The 22,134-nt window shown below is 45.7% G+C and overlaps 1 protein-coding gene across 4 annotated transcripts in view; it reads right to left on the minus strand.

The window, feature by feature from the left end:
* The window catches only part of HDAC7 (histone deacetylase 7), a 614,661-nt gene that overhangs the window by 445,060 nt on the left and 147,467 nt on the right, over positions 1-22,134 (minus strand). For 3 of the 4 annotated variants that reach the window (XM_063952225.1, XM_063952226.1, XM_063952224.1), the window contains exon 2: positions 3,302-3,378. The exons of the other annotated variant lie outside the window; for it this stretch is intronic. The gene's annotated coding sequence lies outside the window, so the exon portion shown is untranslated. The remainder of the gene's footprint in view (positions 1-3,301; positions 3,379-22,134) is intronic. 4 annotated transcript variants of the gene reach the window in all.

A 22,134-nucleotide genomic window follows, 5' to 3' on the forward strand; every position in this document is an offset into this window, starting at 1 on the left:
CCCCTTGTTGTCTCCCCCCTTGTAGTTTGCTCCCAGTAATTTTTCCCCCAGTAGTTTTACCCCCTGTAGTTAGCCCCCTTGTAGTGTGCCCCCGGTAGACGCATATGTGTGAATACATTCACACATATGAAAAAACCCCAAAAACACACCATACTCATCAAGCCCCGCTCCTGCGTCCGACCGCTGTGATCCTTCCGGTGTCCGCTCCTCGGCACTATGAGAGAGACGTCATGACGTCTCTCTCATAGCGCACACTGGCAGAGCTGGGAGCTGGAAGCCAGAGCTCAGTAGTGAGCTCCTTCCGCCAGCTTCCGCTGTGGAGAGAGAGCCGGGCGCCCGCTGGTAACACAATCTCAGTGGGTGCCCGGCATCTCCCTGCGGCGCCAGCCACACATTGGGTTAGGTGAGCCAAAGAAGGCGGAACTGCGTTCCGTCTCCAAGTGGAACTGACGGAACGCAGTTCCGTTCCGTTCCGGCTCACTTTAACCACTGTTGTTAGTGTGCCTTGAGGACTGAGGTTGGGAATGCCTCTTATAGACCAAATAATCAGCAAGCATTTTCAATCAGGAAGGCATGATGGAACTGCCAGAAAGCTAATGATGAGAAAATATGCTATAGTGTACAACATTGTAAAAGCAAGTACTAACATAAACATAATGCAAATAATGGGGAATAGATGCAAAATGAAATTATACATTGAATGTAATATTTTATAATGTGAAATTATAAAATTAAAAAACAATGTGTCTTGCTGTAGGCATACAATTGGCAAAATGTGTAGTATACTAACAACTTTATTTAAAACATATATAAGATAGATAGATAGATAGATAGATAGATAGATAGATAGATAGTTGCATCAGTCCTATTTTCAAATTCATACATACTGCACGTTTAGAATGTAAGCTCTCACGAGTAGGGCCCTCTTCCCTCATGTGCTTATCCTTTTCTTACTTTAATAATCCTCGATTGCCCCAAACCTGCAGTTTTTGGCCACCCTGATACTTATTTCAGTGTCATCTGCTGATGTTTAGTTACCCTGTACTTGTCTTATATTGTCTCCAACTGTAAGTCACTGTTTTCATGTTTTGATTATTTGTTTATGAACTCTGTAATTGGGCGCTGCGGAACCCTTGTGGTGCCATATAAATAGAGGATAATAATAATAGTCATGAAACCACAAGAACATCTAAAAATTGGAAAATTCTTAATGAACTCTTCCTTAGAAGACCAACCATAAGAGCAAGATCAAAGTTTCCTTCTTTTAAGGTCTGGTTGCCATAGCAACAGGAAATTGACGGGAAACGGCTGCTTCCTGCTTTCACAGGAAGTACTTATGTGTCGCGCCTGCCATTCGAAAACAAACAGCACTGCCTTTAGGCAGCCATAACCTACGGTAGTGGGAAAACACAAAGAAGTTGGTGGGAGGGGGAAGGAGCACAAGGGATATTGAACCACTGACAGATAAAGAAGCAAGATATGGGATGAAAAATGTTGACTTTTCTTTAAAGGAAATAGTCAGAAATATAAGAGGAGAAAAACAAACATGAAGTCATCATTTGAACTTTGTCCTTCCTGTTATTTATTTACTTTTACACTATTATAAGTGTATATAAGACTATTTGATCGTTTAATGTAAGCACAACTGAACATGCTATTATGTGTAATAACCCAAGTACTAAGGCTTTTAGCTATGATGTCACACAGATGGTAAAATACTAAAAAAGATATTTCTTTGCATACTATTATCCTGCTCCACTCTCCTATCTAAATGTCCATGTGAATTTTTTTTTTTTTTTAATGGAAAGTAAATATATTTAAAAATGTATCCTTAAATACCAAAATAATGCAGTGTTCTGCAATTGTTTGGCAATTGACTAATATGTTGACATATCCAGGCCCAGAACTAAGCCAACGCTCTGGTCTACGATGCTGTCTCCAACTTTGACCTGTTGGCTCAACAGGGTGAAGCAATGGAATGGCTAAACTGTGCTGCGTTAGCAGTGTAGTGAAGTCCATCCACTTCTGTGTGGAGACCGTGTGACCTCTACTAACATAGATTACACAAGTTGGCCCATTAAAACCACCTTGAAATCTGCAGTAAGTCTGAGGAGAACAGATGCAGATGATGGTAGATGGTGCAGTACGGATGGTGTAATAGTTAGCATTACTGCCTCACAGCACTGAGGTCATGGGTTCAATTCCCACCACGGCCCTAACGATTCTCCCCGTGCTTGCATGGGTTTTCTCTGAGTATTCTGGTTTCTTCCCACAATCCAAAAATATACTGGTAGGTTAATTGGCTCCTGTCAAAATAATTAATGAACCTTAGTGTGTAAGCATGTACATGGGCAGACTAGATGGGCCAGGTGATTGTTATCTGCTGTCAAATTCTATGTTTCTATGGATTAGGTAGGAGGACGAGAGAAAGATTTATGAGTAGAAAAGAATCTTTCAGTTTCTCCTGGAGAGGCACAATTTCCTAGAACTAACCTTTTAGCACAGCATACCCCACTATGTCCTGTGTATGCTGTACAACAAAGCATTCCTCAGAAAAGTAACTGAACTGAAAGTATTACATAAATGAAACACATAAGTACATACAGTATATATTACCTGATCCTGGCAAACCCTTTCTCTGTAAAGATGATACTGTTTTTTTTAGCTATTTCAGAATCTCTGCTTTTGTGTATTGTTTATTAAATTGTATTCTTTTTAGTATTCTTGAATTTGAATTAAAATCTTACAGTAATTGCTGTGGACAAAATGCCTAATACATATGCACTGTAGTTTAAAGCTATTATCAACTTCATAATAAGCAAGCGTGATACACAGTTTGCAGGGTAATGTTTTTGATATTTTAATTAATATTAACGAAATGTCTCTATATAGTCTGCTCCTGCTTACTGGTCCTTGGACAGGTGGACTATGCACAAGTATAAACCTCACATCAAAGCCCAACCACGTACCAGGGCTGCCATTAGAAATGTTGGGCACCAAAAGAAAGCGAGAGTGTGGGTATGGACACGTAACGTTGGTACTCCATCTACAGATGCTGTGCTACAGCTAAGAGGCAATGAACCTCTGGAGAGGGCATGGCCACACAATGTTGGGGGCAGACCCATACTTCAGCACTTTGTACCCACCTTGACCTTCTAAGCACCTACACCCATACCACTTTAGAAATGGCTGTGTGCCCTTCTACAAAGCAATGAAATGCCACTGAATATGAGCCCTCCTTGCTTCTCACATTTTGATAATTAACATTGCTGTGAAAAACCAGAAGCAACAATGCACTTACTTGGCTTTGCCCAGCTCTTCCCCATCCACTGATAGAAATGTGTGCACCTCTGCTCTGCAGTCCAATCTGGAGGAAATCTAGGGAAACCAGTACAAATTAAGGTGAGTGACATTACTAAAAAGGATTTTGTTCTGCCCCCTGACCATTTTACTTATTGTAAATGAGTATCCATATGATTACAGTTGCAGGGAGATGCAGGTGGTCACTGTAAGGGGATGCAGTCAGTTTACTGGCAGTCGGGATCCCAGCGTTTAGGAGACCGACCCTAGAATCCCGATACCCACCGATAGACCGACATCCTGAATCCCGACACCGGGCGAGTTGTCCAACTCGGTTGATGGATCCATGCCACCAACCGAGTGTGAACAGAACCTGGCCTGATGCGTGGTGAGCGCAGTGAGCATGAAGGGGGACTCGCTGCTGGGATTCCGGCAGATGGGATGCCGCTGTCAGTATAGTGACAGCCAGAATCCCGTCTACTGGGATATTGTATGTGTTCCACTGTAATGAGTGTGGTGTTGTGCCTTGTTTCATTAGGCCCCATCCCACATGCCACAATACCACAAATTGCTGGATCATAAAGATGACATCATTCTCTGAGAATCAGGTTATCACACCCACTGTCCATCCCCTCTAGAGAGTCCCCGGTGTCTTAGGAGAGTCGCCCAGTCTGAGATAGCGGCTGAGCTGCACAGGCAACTGTGTGCACCTTTAAGCAAGCACCAAGTGCAATCATATGAATGAAGTATTACATTATGTATGAATAATGATTAGTTCCCTATGACCACATCATGTCATTCTGAGGAAACAGGCCTAATAATACACACACTAGATAATAGTAATGCATCTCATATAACCATAATGCAGATTTTTTTAGACTTTTAGATGATGACTTTTGAAAGTAATCACAGGAACCACCAGACATTAGAACACACTTTACTAGTCACTGCTCTCCTGGAACGTCCAAGAGACTCTACTGAACTCCCAGGAGAGTAGACCAACCTTTCGAATCCCACCCACTTCACAAGAGAGATGATGATGCAATGTGTGATGAATGAAGTAATCATGGCGACAATGATGCAACTAGGATGGTCAATCTCGGGATCGGCGTGATTCCGGGATTTAGGCCAAAAATCATCCAGGATTCAATCCCGAGATTGGCCACCCTAGATGCAACATGCAGTGCCAAGCTACCTGTACCTCCCACCATGGTCGCTCCTCCATGATCTCCCACTGACAAATGGAACAACAGTAGGCTTAAAAAAACAAGTAAACTCATTGATATATATCTGCTATGACATGACCTTAATTACTGTGCATACACACGGTGCGATGTAACCGTATAATTTAGACTATATAGTCAAAATCGTAAGGAAAGTTAGTGCAAATAACATGGTGTGTACACAGCTTGCGATACCAATGCGCGCTCCAGTGGGGTCGGTATTGCAAGAAAAAATAGATTGTGCAGGCAAGTCTATGTTGACTATATTGTGTACAGTCTAGTACATAGTAGTCAAAATTGGCACTTAGTCAAAATCTCATAGTCAAAATCTCAAGTAAAGATAGTCAATATCGGTGGTTCAAGGCTCCGGTGAGTTCAGGGAAAATTGCAAAGTCAAAATCGTAGGTAGTTAATATCTCACCTTTAGGCACATAGTTTTGGACCGGAAAAGGTGAGTTTAATACTAGCTCTAAATTGCTTAGCCTACTGCAAATTGTAACTGAATACCAAGTTTGCCCAAAAATTTATTTCAGACTTTAGATGCTGAACAGATGGGAAATAAATAATTTGATCTGTGTGTAAAACTGCTGTAAATTCCTGTGTTTTCTCCCAAACACTGCTCACTGAACTCCGCTGCGCCGGATTGGAAGTCATTAGACTCCGTTGGCCCACCAGATGGAGCCGTTAAACGTGTTGCTATGTGGGAGTTGTGTGTCATGTGTAACATTTTTCATGGGCAGTTATGTGGTCACATCTGTGCACCACATTTGTGTTTCCTAGAATAATGCAGACATGTCCATTTCCTCAGCGATAGCGAGGAACAATGCTGTGCGAAGATGAAGGGAGAGAGAGGCCTGTCTTGTGGATTTATAGGAGACAGAAATTCAGAGGAACAGAAATTATTTTAAACACTCTCAAGCACTAGGCTTAGTATGTCATGCAGTATTACATTCATAGAAAAACAGTTACAGATAGCAGGATCATACTGTAGCTCTGTCATATCAAGAATCAATTGGTGCAAAACAAAAAAAAGCAATTTGAATATGAAATCTTTTTTCTAAAATTACATTCACAATATGCCATTTAGTATGTGATGCTTCTCTATATAGATTTTACAGTAGATTATGCTAAATTCTTTTTATAGGCACAAATAACAAATAAGCAGTGCTGTACTGACACTAGTCTTGTCACAGGTCGTTGGTAAGGACAAAGTGTAAAAATAATTAAGTGGGAAATGGTACATTAACATAAAAATATTTTTATTGCATTTAAACAGTTCTGACCTATACGTGCGCCTACTTTTTTCTCTATTAGAATTATGCCTGTATACTATTTTAATTTCTATTACACGCTCCAGTATGATTTTAGTTTATTTTCTCTGGCATATGTGTGCTGTGTCATTTGTCATAAAATCTTCATGTATGTAAAGGAACAAAATAAAAAGTGAGTAACATGAAAGATAATGATGCACAATTATAATTATTATTATTACATTATCATTTGTATTATGTTAATAATTACTGTTGTCGTATTACTGTTATAACTATGCATGGTCAGTGCAACTGATAGCATTACATACATCCAAACATCTATCTATCTATCTATCTATCTATCTATCTATCTATCTATCTATCTATCTATCTATCTATCTATCTATCTATCTATCTATCTATCTATCTCTGCTCCCAACAAAATGGCACTCATGGGACTCTTCATAAATAAAAACATACTTTACAAAGGGAGGTAGTTGACATCTCAGCGCTCAGGATCCCAGCGGTCAGTATACCGGTGCCAGAATCCCGACAGCTGTCAGAGTGCATGGACCTTGCATCCAGTAGGCCACGCCATCTGTAGATGGTGTTGCTTAATAGAAACCTATGGGCTTATTATCACAATGTGCATTGAGAGGGAACCAGTAGCATCCTTCCCTCCCTGTGGTGTGAGCGTCATCTCACGCATGCGCAGAAGGACTCCTATCCGGGTCAGAAACCCAGAAGTCTTTGTGTTGCAAAAGACAGCTCTTATCGGAAGAGCTGTCCTTTGTGATGATTTTTCAAGCAAACTGCATTACTAAACATTGCTATGCTTGAGGTGAGTGGTGGGATGCATTGCATGCAAAATGCGATGCTTGATTCATCCCACCCAGAGGCACTATGAGTGATGCCATTGGTGGTAGGCTCACATGGTGACGTCTGTCAAGTGTGCTGTAGGAGGTGGGGAACCGGAAGCCAGCATTGTTGCACAAGTTGAATTGGCTATAAGGTGAGTGTTTGTTTTACTGTTACTTGTATCCCTCAGGAAAATGTGAATAAAGACATTGAAGCATCTGATTATATATATACCTGTGCCTCTTATCCTGTTATTTGGACTCGAGTGTGACCTCTGTTATGCGTGTGAAGAACTTTGCGTGGGATTAGGGAAGAAACTGGCCACAGTAGTATTACACTATAAGTGCCAACAACTTTGTCTGCTACAATGTTTAGGTAGGTACGTGTCAAAGTATCATCCACATGAATGTCAGGTCCCAAGGTTTCCCAGCAGAACATTGGGGGTAATTCAGAGTTGATCGCAGCAGCAAATTTGTTAGCAGTTGGGCAAAACCATGTGCACTGCAGGTGTGGCAGATATAACATGCGCAGAGAGAGTTAGATTTGGGTGGGTTATTTTGTTTCTGTGCAGGGTAAATAATGGCTGCTTTATTTTTACACTGCAATTTAGCTTTCAGTTTGAACACACCCCACCCAAATCTAACTCTCTCTGCACATGTTATATCAGCCCCCCCTGCAGTGCACATGGTTTTGCCCAACTGCTAATAAATTTGCTGCTACATTATACTGCCTCCGCTAACTTGCTTGTTTCCCATAGAGAGATGATGCACATGCACCCAGCTGTCCACATGATGTAAAAGAAAACGTGATTCATCAGTCCAGACCACCTTCTTCCATTACTTCATGTTCCGTTCTTATGCTCACCTGCCCATTGTAGGAGCTTTCGGTGGTGAACAGGGGTCAGCATGGGCACTCTGACCGGTCTACGGCTACACTGCCCCATACACAGAATCTGCAATGTACTGTGTGTTTTGACACCTTTCTATCATAGCCAGCACTAGCTCTTTCAGTATTTTGGCCTCTTCTGTAGGATCGGACCATGTGGTCTAGCCTTCGCTCTCCACAGGGATCGATGAGCCGTGGTTGTCTATGATCCTGTCACTGTTTTAGCAGATCATTGAACCACATTTAGTAGGTACTAATCACATCATATCAAGAACACCCCATATGAGCTGCCATTTTGGAGTTGCTCTGACCCAGTTGTCTAGACATCACAATTTGGCCCTTGTCAAAGTCGCTCAGATCCTTACGCTTGCCCATCTTTCATTCTGTCAACACATCAACTCTAAGAACTGACTGTTCACTTACTGCCTAATATTCCCACCACTTGACAGGTGCCATTTAATGAGATAATGGTTTTAATGTTATGGCTGATGGGCAGATAGATAGATAGATAGATAGATAGATAGATAGATAGATAGATAGATAAAATCTAGTCTTTTGTAAACAAGGTACAGTCATCATTGGTACTACAAATTACACTGGAGATTGTAGTTCATAAATATCTACAGTTACCTGTCTCTTGCCACTTGGCAAAATAATAGTAGTTTTAACCAGGACCAGATTAACAGTGGGGAAGATGGAGCTATGGCTCCAGGCCTCCACATAAATATAGGCCCATCCAGAGGCGGATTGGCCATAGGGTTTACAGGGAAGATTCCCAGTGGGCCGACGCACCAGTGGGGCCTGTTTTGTTTGAGGACATGTGGACCTTTTTATAGACATAATGAATAAGATGCAAAATAATTTGCATATATGAAAATTACTTTGCCACTTAGCCTGTGATTGCAGATGATCTAGTGTATGCTCTGTATGTCTGCTTGGCTGACATATAAGATTGAGTGAATAGTGATTGGGATACAGTTGGTGTAATAAGCAAGAAAATATATCTTTCTAAAGAATGATATAGTTTCCTAAATTCTGAAGGTGTATCGTATAATGCGCTCATAAGATTTAATTTTATTTTGTTTTAACTTCCCCCTTGATGCTGGACAAGCCCACTATATGGAAAGTCTTGGGGGGAGGGTGCTGCTGCCATGGCCCATGGCTAGACTTTACACCTCTGGTGCTGCCCATGTGGGGCCACTAGTACAAATTTTTCCAGGGACGCTTTTTGTTCCCAATCTGTCCCTGGGCCCATCATTTATACAATATTATGACCAGCCACAAGGGGTCATACAGTTGGCATAAAGTATTTAAATAGTATTTCGATTTTCCTCACAAAATTATGCAATTTTTATACTTTTACGTATTAACTGAGACATGATAGTATGAAGGTGTGGACAGTGGCATAAATACCGTGGGTGCAGCTGCTATGGGGCCCGAGCTGTCTCCAGGGCCCGCTGCTCCCCCTGCACCCAGTCTTTTAAGATTTTGCTATGGGGCCCACAAATTTCTGTTTATGCCCCTGGGTAAACCACACATCATGAAAGTGAGGCAGAAAGAGAAATAGAAACATAATTTGACCATATGCATAACACAAAAATAACAAGTTTTATGGTAAGAACTTACCGTTGTTAAAACTCTTTCTGTGAGGTACACTGGGCTCCACAAGGATGGACAATGGAGTGTAGAGTAGGATCTTGATCCGAGGCACCAACAGGCTCAAAGCTTTGACTGTTCCCAGAATGCACAGTGCCGCCTCCTCTATAATCCCGCCTCCCTGCACAGGAGCTCAGTTTTTAGTTAACCAGCCCAATGCAGTAGCAGGAAAAGAGACGACAACGGTTAGTAGCCACATACACCACACTCTCACGACAGGAGAAGTGTCAGCAGCTAATGCCATACCAACCCAAAGAAGCTAAGTGCGTCAGGGTGGGCGCCTTGTTGAGCCCAGTGTACTTCGCAGAGTTTTAACAACGGTAAGTTCTTACCATAAAACTAATTTTCTGCTGCGGGGTACACTGTGCTCCACAAGGATGGACAATGGGGATGTCCTAAAGCAGTTCCTTATGGGAGGGGAATGCACTGTAGCGGGCACAAGAACCCGGCGTCCAAAGGAAGCATCCTGAGAAGCGGCAGTATCGAAGGCATAGAACCTTATGAACGTGTTCACTGAAGACCACGTAGCCGCCTTGCACAATTGTTCAAGGGTCGCACCACGGCGGGCCGCCCAAGAAGGTCCAACAGACCGAGTAGAATGGGCCGTAATGTGAGCAGGAGCCTTCACATAAGCATGTGCAATCACCATTCTAATCCACCTGGCCAGGGTCTGCTTGTGAGCAGGCCAGCCACGTTTGTGAAATCCAAACAAAACAAAGAGAGAATCAGATTTTCGAATAGAAGCAGTTCTCTTTACATAGATACAGAGAGCCCGTACCACATCCAAAGACCGCTCTTTGGAAGACAAGTCAGGAGAGACAAAGGCCGGAACCACAATCTCCTGATTAAGGTGGAACGAGGAAACCACCTTCGGTAAATAACCGTGACGAGTCTGAAGTACCGCCCGGTCACGGTGAAAAATCAGATATGGGGAACTACAGGAAAGGGCACCCAAATCCGACACTCTTCTAACAGAGGCAATAGCCAGCAAGAACACCACCTTAAGGGAAAGCCACTTAAGATCAGCTGAACCAAGGGGTTCAAATGTAGGCTCCTGCAACACCTCCAAAACCACCGACAAGTCCCAAGGAGCCACAGGCGGGACATAGGGAGGTTGGATACGCAACACACCCTGAGTGAAAGTATGAACATCAGGTAAAGTCGCCATTTTTCTCTGAAACTACACCGACAAGGCAGAAATATGAACCTTGAGGGAGGCCAGACGCAGGCCTAAATCCAGGCCCTGCTGCAGAAAAGCCAAAAGTTTGGCTGTACTAAACTTGGAAGCGTCATAATTGTTAGATGCGCACCAAACAAAGTAGGAATGCCAGACCCTATGGTAAATCCGGGCAGAAGCCGGTTTCCGGGCCCACAACATAGTTTTAATGACCTCCTCAGAAAAACCCTTAGCCCTCAAGACGGAAGCTTCAAGAGCTACGCCGTCAAAGACAGCCGGGCTAGGTCCTGGTAGACACAGGGGCCCTGAACGAGGAGGTCTGGGCATTGTGGAAGTAGATTTGGACGCTCTGACAATAGGCCCTGCAGGTCTGAGAACCAGTGCCGTCTGGGCCACGCTGGAGCTATGAGAAGCAGAATTCCTTTTTCTTGCTTGAACTTCCGAATTACCCTGGGCAGGAGTGACACCGGAGGGAACACGTTTGGCAGCCCAAACCTCCACGGCACCGCCAGCGCATCCGCGAATGCTGCCTGAGGATCCCTTGTCCGAAGACCGGAACCTTGTGATTGTGTCGAGACGCCATCAGATCTACGTCTGGAAGACCCCACCTTTCCACTAGGAGATGAAACACTTCTGGATGGAGGCCCCACTCGCCGGCATGCACGTCCTGACGACTGAGAAAGTCCGCTTCCCAATTCAGGACTCCCGGAATGAAGATTGCCGATATAGCCGGTAGATGGCGTTCCGCCCAATGTAGAGTCCGTGAGACTTCCTTCATTGCCAGACGGCTTCGAGTGCCACCTTGATGATTTATGTAAGCCACTGTGGTGGCGTTGTCCAACTGCACTTGAACAGGACGGTTGTGAATTAAATGCTGGGCTAGGTTCATTGAAGACCGCCCGCAATTCCAGAATATTGATTGAGAGGAGGGACTCCTCCTCGGTCCACCAACCCTGAAGGGAGTGTTGCTCCAGCACCGCGCCCCAACCTCTTAGACTGGCATCTGCCGTCAACAGGACCCAGTTGGATATCCAGAAAGGGACGGCCCTTGCACAATTATTGGTCCTGGAGCCACCAGAGCAGCGCCAGACGGACCTCCGGAGTCAATGAGATCATTTGAGACCTGATCCGGTGAGGCAGGCCGTCCCACTTGGCTAGAATCAGCCTCTGGAGGGCGGCGAGAATGGAATTGAGCATACTCCACCATGTCGAATGCTGACACCATGAGGCCCAGCACCTGCATCGCCGAATGTATCAACACTTGCGGACGAGAAAGGAAGCAACGAATCCTGTCCTGAAGCTTCAGGACCTTCTCCTGACACAAGAACAACCTCTGGTTGTGAGTGCCCAATAGCGCTCCCAGATGCACCATGCTCTGAGCAGGGATCAGGGAGGATTTCTTCCAGTTGATGAGCCACCCATGGGCTTGTAGAAACCGGACCGTCATATCTAGATGACGTAGGAGAAGTTCTGGGGAATTTGCCAGGATTAACAAGTCATCCAGATACAGCAGTATCCTGACCCCTTGACGGTGGAGTACCACCGTCATCACCACCATTACTTTGGTGAAGACTCGCGGAGCCGTTGTTAAACCAAAAGGTAACGCCCGAAACTGGTAATGGAGGTTGCCAATAGCAAACCTCAGGTATTGCTGATGTGACGCTGCTATAGGAATATGCAGGTAAGCATCCTGTATGTCCAGGGAGACCATGTAGTCCCCAGGTTCCAAAGCCAGAACTATAGAGCGAAAGGTTTCCATACGGAACTTGGAAACCTTCACAAACCTGTTCAATGCCTTGAGGTTGAGAATGGGCCAGGAGGACCCATTCGGTTTCGGGACTAGAAACAGCGGAGAATAGTACCCCCGGCCCCTCTGCACAAGAGGCACCTGTACTACGACTCCTGTATCCAGGAGGGTCTGTACCACCGAATGCAGAGTGTTTGCCTTTGTTTGGTCCGACGGGACGTCTGTCTGGCAAAATCGATGAGGGGGTCGGTTTTTGAAGGCTATGGCGTAACCTCGAGTAACGACTTCCCATACCCAGGCATGTGAAGTGGTTTTCAACCATTCCTGGGTATACCCTAGAAGCCGGCCCCCCACCCTGGGATCCCCCAGGGGGAGGCCCGCCCCGTCATGCGGCAGGCTTATCGGTCTTGGAAGCTGGCTGACGGGCCGCCCAGGCTCTTTTTGGCTTTGACTTATCAGGTTTGGAAGTGCGGGCCTGCTTGTTGTACGCCTGACCTTTTGCTTTACCTGAAGGACGAAAGGGGCGAAAGGAAGTACCTTTAGCCTTCGACACAGAAGGAGCGGTACTTGGCAAGCAGGCAGTTTTGGCAGTAGCCAAGTCAGCCACTATCTTATTTAAGTCCTCCCCAAACAGAATGTCTCCCTTGAAAGGGAGTACCTCCAGGGTTTTTCTAGAGTCCAGATCCACAGACCAGGATCTCAGCCACAATATCCGGCGAGCCAGGACTGACGTAGTAGAGGCCTTGGCTGTTAGGATACCGGCATCAGAAGCCGCCTTTTTAATATAGCGAGAAGCTGTGACAATATATGACAAGCATTGTTTAGCATGGTCAGAAAAGATTTCAGCTTCTAACTCCAAGGCCCATGCTTCAATAGCCTCTGCAGCCCATGTTGCTGCAATAGTGGTCCTTTGTGCAGCACCCGTGAGGGTGTAAATCGCTTTCAGACAACCCTCCACACGTTTATCCGTAGGCTCTTTTAGAGACGTGACGGTAGTGACAGGCAGAGCTGAGGAAACCACCATCCTAGCCACATGTGAGTCTACTGGAGGAGGCATTTCCAAATTCTTAGACAGCTCTGGTGCGAGGGGATAGCGAGCCAGCATCTTCTTTTGAGGCACAAACTTCGTACCCGGGTTTTCCCAGGGTTCCTGACGTATATCCACTAGGTGATCAGAGTGAGGTAAAACTTGTTTAACCACCTTCTGATGCTTGAACCTATCTGGTTTCTTAGGAGGGACGAATAGCCTCCAAAAGATCAGGAACATCCACATGTGAACTACCCTCCCCATCAGCAGTATCTGAGTCAGAACCTGTGGGGTCAGTGTAAGTGCCGTCTTCATCAAACAAGGTGTCAGTGACAGCAGTGGATTGTGAGGAGACAAGCGCTCGCTTAGAGGACCACTTGGACTTAGGTGAGCGATGGTCAGACTTTTTTGTAGTCAGGGACTGGTTCAACTTCTTCAATTGAGCAGATAAATCGTCCGCCCACGGCGGGTTAGCTGCAGGGACCACATACGGTTGTACCGGCATTGGGGGTCCCATAGAGGGTGTTATTTTATTAACTAGCGTATGCAGAAGCGTGGAAAAAGCGGCCCACGGTGGGTCATTATGTACCTCCATTGCCACAGTCCCACTGGGGGGCAAGGAGCCCCCAGAACCAGAGCCCACAGGTGCTATATTCTCCTTATAGGGATCTTTGGCTTCAGCAACACCGGCAGTGTGTTCAGCCCCAGAACCGTTACCCTCAGAAGCAGACTAGAGATGAGCGCCTGAAATTTTTCGGGTTTTGTGTTTTGGTTTTGGGTTCGGTTCCGCGGCCGTGTTTTGGGTTCGAACGCGTTTTGGCAAAACCTCACCGAATTTTTTTTGTCGGATTCGGGTGTGTTTTGGATTCGGGTGTTTTTTTCCAAAAACACTAAAAAACAGCTTAAATCATAGAATTTGGGGGTCATTTTGATCCCAAAGTATTATTAACCTCAAAAACCATAATTTACACTCATTTTCAGTCTATTCTGAATACCTCACACCTCACAATATTATTTTTAGTCCTAAAATTTGCACCGAGGTCGCTGTGTGAGTAAGATAAGCGACCCTAGTGGCCGACACAAACACCGGGCCCATCTAGGAGTGGCACTGCAGTGTCACGCAGGATGTCCCTTCCAAAAAACCCTCCCCAAACAGCACATGACGCAAAGAAAAAAAGAGGCGCAATGAGGTAGCTGTGTGAGTAAGATTAGCGACCCTAGTGGCCGACACAAACACCGGGCCCATCTAGGAGTGGCACTGCAGTGTCACGCAGGATGGCCCTTCCAAAAAACCCTCCCCAAACAGCACATGACGCAAAGAAAAAAAGAGGCGCAATGAGGTAGCTGTGTGAGTAAGATTAGCGACCCTAGTGGCCGACACAAACACCGGGCCCATCTAGGAGTGGCACTGCAGTGTCACGCAGGATGTCCCTTCCAAAAAACCCTCCCCAAACAGCACATGACGCAAAGAAAAAAAGAGGCGCAATGAGGTAGCTGTGTGAGTAAGATTAGCGACCCTAGTGGCCGACACAAACACCGGGCCCATCTAGGAGTGGCACTGCAGTGTCACGCAGGATGGCCCTTCCAAAAAACCCTCCCCAAACAGCACATGACGCAAAGAAAAAAAGAGGCGCAATGAGGTAGCTGTGTGAGTAAGATTAGCGACCCTAGTGGCCGACACAAACACCGGGCCCATCTAGGAGTGGCACTGCAGTGTCACGCAGGATGTCCCTTCCAAAAAACCCTCCCCAAACAGCACATGACGCAAAGAAAAAAAGAGGCTTTTTACTGATATTTGGTGTTTTGGATTTGACATGCTCTGTACTATGACATTGGGCATCGGCCTTGGCAGACGACGTTGCTGGCATTTCATCGTCTCGGCCATGACTAGTGGCAGCAGCTTCAGCACGAGGTGGAAGTGGATCTTGATCTTTCCCTAATTTTGGAACCTCAACATTTTTGTTCTCCATATTTTAATAGGCACAACTAAAAGGCACCTCAGGTAAACAATGGAGATGGATGGATTGGATACTAGTATACAATTATGGACGGGCTGCCGAGTGCCGACACAGAGGTAGCCACAGCCGTGAACTACCGCACTGTACTGTGTCTGCTGCTAATATATAGACTGGTTGATAAAGAGATAGTATACTCGTAACTAGTATGTATGTATAAAGAAAGAAAAAAAAACCACGGTTAGGTGGTATATACAATTATGGACGGGCTGCCGAGTGCCGACACAGAGGTAGCCACAGCCGTGAACTACCGCACTGTACACTGGTTGATAAAGAGATAGTAGTATACTCGTAACAACTAGTATGACACTATGACGACGGTATAAAGAATGAAAAAAAAACCACAGTTAGGTGGTATATATTATAATAATAATACAATTATGGATGGACGGACTGCCTGCCGACTGCCGACACAGAGGTAGCCACAGCCGTGAACTACCGCACTGTACACTGGTTGATAAAGAGATAGTAGTATACTCGTAACAATTAGGATGACACTATGACGGTATAAAGAATGAAAAAAAAACCACGGTTAGGTGGTAGGTATATAATAATAAATAATACAATTCTGGTCGGACGGACTGCCTGCCGTGTGCCGACACAGAGGTAGCCACAGCCGTGAACTACCGCACTGTACACTGGTTGATAAAGAGATAGTAGTATACTCGTAACAATTAGGATGACACTATGACGGTATAAAGAATGAAAAAAAAACCACGGTTAGGTGGTAGGTATATAATAATAAATAATACAATTCTGGTCGGACGGACTGCCTGCCGTGTGCCGACACAGAGGTAGCCACAGCCGTGAACTACCGCACTGTACACTGGTTGATAAAGAGATAGTAGTATACTCGTAACAATTAGGATGACACTATGACGGTATAAAGAATGAAAAAAAAACCACGGTTAGGTGGTAGGTATATAATAATAAATAATACAATTCTGGTCGGACGGACTGCCTGCCGTGTGCCGACACAGAGGTAGCCACAGCCGTGAACTACCGCACTGTACACTGGTTGATAAAGAGATAGTAGTATACTCGTAACAATTAGGATGACACTATGACGGTATAAAGAATGAAAAAAAAACCACGGTTAGGTGGTAGGTATATAATAATAAATAATACAATTCTGGTCGGACGGACTGCCTGCCGTGTGCCGACACAGAGGTAGCCACAGCCGTGAACTACCGCACTGTACACTGGTTGATAAAGAGATAGTAGTATACTCGTAACAATTAGGATGACACTATGACGGTATAAAGAATGAAAAAAAAACCACGGTTAGGTGGTAGGTATATAATAATAAATAATACAATTCTGGTCGGACGGACTGCCTGCCGTGTGCCGACACAGAGGTAGCCACAGCCGTGAACTACCGCACTGTACACTGGTTGATAAAGAGATAGTAGTATACTCGTAACAATTAGGATGACACTATGACGGTATAAAGAATGAAAAAAAAACCACGGTTAGGTGGTAGGTATATAATAATAAATAATACAATTCTGGTCGGACGGACTGCCTGCCGTGTGCCGACACAGAGGTAGCCACAGCCGTGAACTACCGCACTGTACACTGGTTGATAAAGAGATAGTAGTATACTCGTAACAATTAGGATGACACTATGACGGTATAAAGAATGAAAAAAAAACCACGGTTAGGTGGTAGGTATATAATAATAAATAATACAATTCTGGTCGGACGGACTGCCTGCCGTGTGCCGACACAGAGGTAGCCACAGCCGTGAACTACCGCACTGTACACTGGTTGATAAAGAGATAGTAGTATACTCGTAACAATTAGGATGACACTATGACGGTATAAAGAATGAAAAAAAAACCACGGTTAGGTGGTAGGTATATAATAATAAATAATACAATTCTGGTCGGACGGACTGCCTGCCGTGTGCCGACACAGAGGTAGCCACAGCCGTGAACTACCGCACTGTACTGTGTCTGCTGCTAATATAGACTGGTTGATATTTAAAGAGATATTAGTAGTATACAACAATACTATACTGGTGGTCAGGCACTGGTCACCACTCCTGCAGCAAAAGTGTGCACTGTTAATTAATATAATTGTACTCCTGGCTCCTGCTAACAACCTGCAGTGCTCCCCAGTCTCCCCCACAATTAATTATAAGCTTTTAATTTATACATTGATGACTGTGCAGCACACTGGGCTGAGCTGAGTGCACACAGACTGAGTCACACTGTGTGACTGACTGTGCTGTGTATCGTTTTTTTTTTCAGGCAGAGAACGGATATAGCAGAGAGAAGTGAACGGATATATTATATTAAATAAAAGTTAACTAGCAACTGCACTGGTCACTGACTGTGGTAAACTAACTCTGTCTGCGACTCTGCACAATCTCTCTCTATCTAATCTATCTATCTCTATTCTAATGGAGAGGACGCCAGACACGTCCTCTCCCTATCAATCTCAATGCACGAGTGAAAATGGCGGCGACGCGCGGCTCCTTATATAGAATCCGAGTCTCGCGATAGAATCCGAGCCTCGCGAGAATCCGACAGCGTCATGATGACGTTCGGGCGCGCTCGGGTTAACCGAGCAAGGCGGGAAGATCCGAGTCGCTCGGACCCGTGGAAAAAAAAGTGAAGTTCGTGCGGGTTCGGATTCAAAGAAACCGAACCCGCTCATCTCTAAAGCAGACATGATATAACTTGCAGTATCAGGTAACACAGTACAATTGGCAGCAGCACAATACCTCTTACCCAAACCCCTGCGCAGTGTAGTCAGCACTAGCAGAGATAAAGGAGAGATATGGTGACTAAATCACAGAGAAAAATACATATTAAAGTATATCTTTGTGAAAATCCTATATCAATATAAAACCTGACACACCAAGCCCCCTCAGGTTATAGAATATAGGGATAGCAAGTTGAGTGAAAGACACGAAATGGACACCACTCAGCTATCTAATGCACACACAGATAGTCACTGTTTGTACAATGCAGAGGTTATTACTAACAATAATACTGCACTGGACTAGCTTATATATATATAGCTATATAATCAATAGATATAACACTGTACAGTAAGAACTGGATGTATATCACAGGGTAATTGTACTAGAAAACCCTGACTAAATGCACTCTTTCTTAACTAGCACTGTCTAAAAAGGCAGGTAGAATACTTAAGTGTCATGTAAAGTCACAGCACTGACAACCAGGCGGCTTTACACAGGAGGATTTGCCCAAGCAGTCCCAGGAACAGTGAAGCTGAGAGATAATGGCGCCCAGACACTGACAGGGAGTGAGGGAGAGACAGATATGCAGCTCCAGGGTGGGAACATTTGTGGGAAATGGCGCCCTGGGGCTGGGGGAGGGGCTTCAGGTCTAAGCCTTTTCCCCCTGCTGGCAAAACCACCGGGTACTGTGGGCTACTGAAAATGGTTGAGAGAGAAAACCTGACCTGCACCCATGCCCTGGTGATCTAGTGGGATCGCCTGTACTGCCACAGTGTCCACCGCCAGCGCGCGCGGCCCGCCTCCCACTGACCGCGCCGGATCGCGATAAAGACCGGGTCCCGCAAGCAGGACCCACTCACCACCCCCCGAAGCGTGGCCACGCGATCCCGGAGAGCCTCCGTCGTGTGTGCCTAACGTGAAGAAAACCGGAGCCTCCTGCTGTAGTTACCCGGCAACAAGGGCTCGGGAGTGTATAGCGCCGCTGGGGAGAGCTGGAGCTGCAGCAGTGAATGTCTTCTGACATTTACCACCGCTGCTGCCCTTGAAGTCTTCACTTTTTTCTTCAAAAAAGCTCTTCTTAGGGCTGCCTGGAGCAGCCCCTCTGTTATGTGCCTGCTTACTGCAGCACCAACTACAAAACTGAGCTCCTGTGCAGGGAGGCGGGGTTATAGAGGAGGCGGCCCTGTGCATTCTGGGAACAGTCAAAGCTTTGAGCCTGTTGGTGCCTCGGATCAAGATCCTACTCTACACCCCATTGTCCATCCTTGTGGAGCCCAGTGTACCCCGCAGCAGAAATTATAGTAATATAGTATAATGAATGAATTACTGAAGTATTATCTCCATGTGTGCAGGGTTGGTATGGGAACATAAAGCAGCAGCATTTTCTGCATTCCTCGCATTTATTGGTGGCTACAACATTTTAGTCCCAGTATCAGATGACATATGGAAATATCTCATATTAGGCAGATCATTATGACACTGCAGCTTTTAAAGGTGCACAGTTTGCATTCCTTAGTCTATACTGTATTACGCTCTTCAACATAGTGTAGAAACCAACTCAGCACCTCATCAATCAAAATTTGTTTTGTTCTCGTTTCCCTCTTATTGTAGAGAAAGGTACCGCAACTACATAAACATAAGTGCTAAGTGAGCATGATAGAGTAAGGATCTGTTTTTCTAAAGCAAATCCCCACAAAACATTGTTACCCTCTTTTTTTCTGTTGCCTTTTCATATAAATATAGATACAGACGGGCGTCAGAACGTTTTTTATGTTGGGGGGACAAGATATAATTTTCTCTTGGCACTCCCTTTCCCCCTTTCCAACTGGCCTGTTGTCACGGTGACACTCCTGGTTATGGATCTTCTCAGTCACATAGGTGATACTAGAGCCGTAACTAGATTTTTTGGTGACCTGTAGGGAGGCCAATCCCGGGCCTTTTTTTCAATCCTGGATATCCAGGAGCCCTCCGCACACACCAAGTTACGGCCCTAGGAGTTACCACCAGGGGAGAGGGGGGAACCACAGTCAGTGCTGCAAGTATTGCAGTATGGGGCAGTACGGCGTACCTGTAAGAAAATCCCAGCAGGTACGCCGTACCGCCGGGCCGCCACCTTGCAAACACCGTGTGTTGGAGAGAGGAGAGCGCAGCATGTGCACCTCCTCTCCTGCCTGCCCGAGTCCCCTGAGTCTGGCAGCGGCTGCGGCGGCAGTGTGCACTGAGCCAGTTCGTGAGACAATCATAGCTTGCAGACCGGCAGCCAATCAGGAGCCACTGCTGCCGGACCACGAGCCCTGATTGGCTCGCGGACCAGCGCCAGTTCTAATATACAGGCGACCGGACTGAGGGCAGAAGAGGGGCAGCAGGAGCTCTCCTCTCCCCAGCAGCAGGCCAGTAGCAGAAGATAGAGCCAGCCCCAGGCAGCAGCAACAATGGTGAGTTGCACTGCTGGGGCATATCTGGCACTCTGGGGCATGTGTATCTGGCACTGTGGGGGCATGTATATCTGGCACTGTGGGGCATATCTGGCACTGTGGGGGCATATCTGGCACTGTGGGGACACGTGTATCTGGCACTGTGGGGCATATCTGGCACTGAAGGGGTATGTGTATTTGGCACTGTGGGGGCATATCTGGCATTGTGGGGGCATGTGTATCTGTCACTGTGGGGGCATATCTGGCGCTGTGGGAACATATTTGGCACTGTGGGGGCATATCTGGCACTGTGGGGGCATATCTGGTGCAGTGGGGGCATATCTGGCACTGTGGGGGCATATGTGTATCTGACACTTTGGGGCAATATGTATCTGACACTCTGTGGCAATGTGTATCTAGCACTGTGGGGGCATATATGGCGCTACTGGGGGCATTTGTGTATCTAGCACTGTGTGGCATTTGTACATCTGGCACCATGGGGCATTTGTGCATCCGGCACCATGGAGCATTTGTGCATCTGGCACCGTGAAGCATTTGTGCATCTGGCACTGTAGGAGCATATCTGGCACAGTGGGGGTCGTATCTGGCACGGTGGGGGCATATGTGTATCTGGCACTATTGGTGTCATAAGTGTATCTGGCACCCCATATGTGTATCACGTCCCCATTTTCATTGGCCAGGCCCCATGTGGCATTTGGCCACACCCATTTTTGGTGCGCGCACACACACTACCTATAAGACATTTTTTCTACTTGCACCACTAGAGCAGGAGGCAGAGACTGTGGTGTGCATTATAGGACTAGCTGCATGGCCCCTGCACTGCACAGAGGAGGTGTAATGTGCGGCCTTTTAACTTGCAGGGGCTGTGCAGCCTATTCCTCAAATGTTTGGAAGGGGGCGACCCATTGCATCCTCCTACCTGTTCAGGTGCCTATGGATACAGAATACAATTCTGTTGGAGATTAGTCACATTGTCAAACACATCTGTATCACTCTTTATCATTCTCTACTTTATCACTTTTGAAGGCTTAATACATTTGGGCCATTGTATCAAATTAGTTTGAAAAGATACTAATTTGGGCTTTCTCAATATCGCATTCATAAGCTAAAAGACAAACTTCCCTACAGGAGCTAGCCCTAGCATTGGTGGCCTTCTGACCAGGTACCAACTAGCTCGTTGATTGTGTCACAAGATAGTCTGTGGTGTGGTCCATCCCTCCCCTTCATGCTTCTTGTCCTTCTCCCTATGCATGGGCCCCATGACGAAACCGACAGTGAGCGTACAACAACAGAACTTAGGAGGAGATTTATCAAAGCTTGGAGAGAGATAAAGTACCAGCCAATCAGCTCCTGTCATTTTTCAAACCCAGCCTGTAAAATAGCAGGTAGAAGCTAATTGGTTAGTACTCTCTCCACAGAGTAGATCTTTCCAACCTTTGATAAATCTCCCCCCAAATCTTCTTTCTGTGTGACAAACAACATTACATTAAACTTGAAATCATTACATATTTCACCATTATCCCAAGAGCCACTTTTGCATACAGACAGGATATTTGTGGTTCTGTTTGCTGTGATCAGGGGTGGATTGGCTATAGGACTCAACAGTAAGATTCCTGGTAGGCTGACATGTCTGTTGGGCTTGTTTTGTGTGTTGTCATGTGGTCCCACACCCCAACATGGCAGGCAGCCAACCACACTCAGTAAACTGCATTGTCCCCATTCATTCTGTTATTCCATCTCTGCAGTACAGCAATTCTGCTATCCAGTGACGCTGCAAATGGCTAAATGATATGTTATACCTCTTGTGCTGCCCACAGGGGCGGATTGGGAACAAAAAGCGGCCCTGGA

Source organism: Pseudophryne corroboree, chromosome 2 (genome assembly GCF_028390025.1).
Source record: "Pseudophryne corroboree isolate aPseCor3 chromosome 2, aPseCor3.hap2, whole genome shotgun sequence".
Lineage (NCBI taxonomy): Eukaryota > Metazoa > Chordata > Amphibia > Anura > Myobatrachidae > Pseudophryne > Pseudophryne corroboree.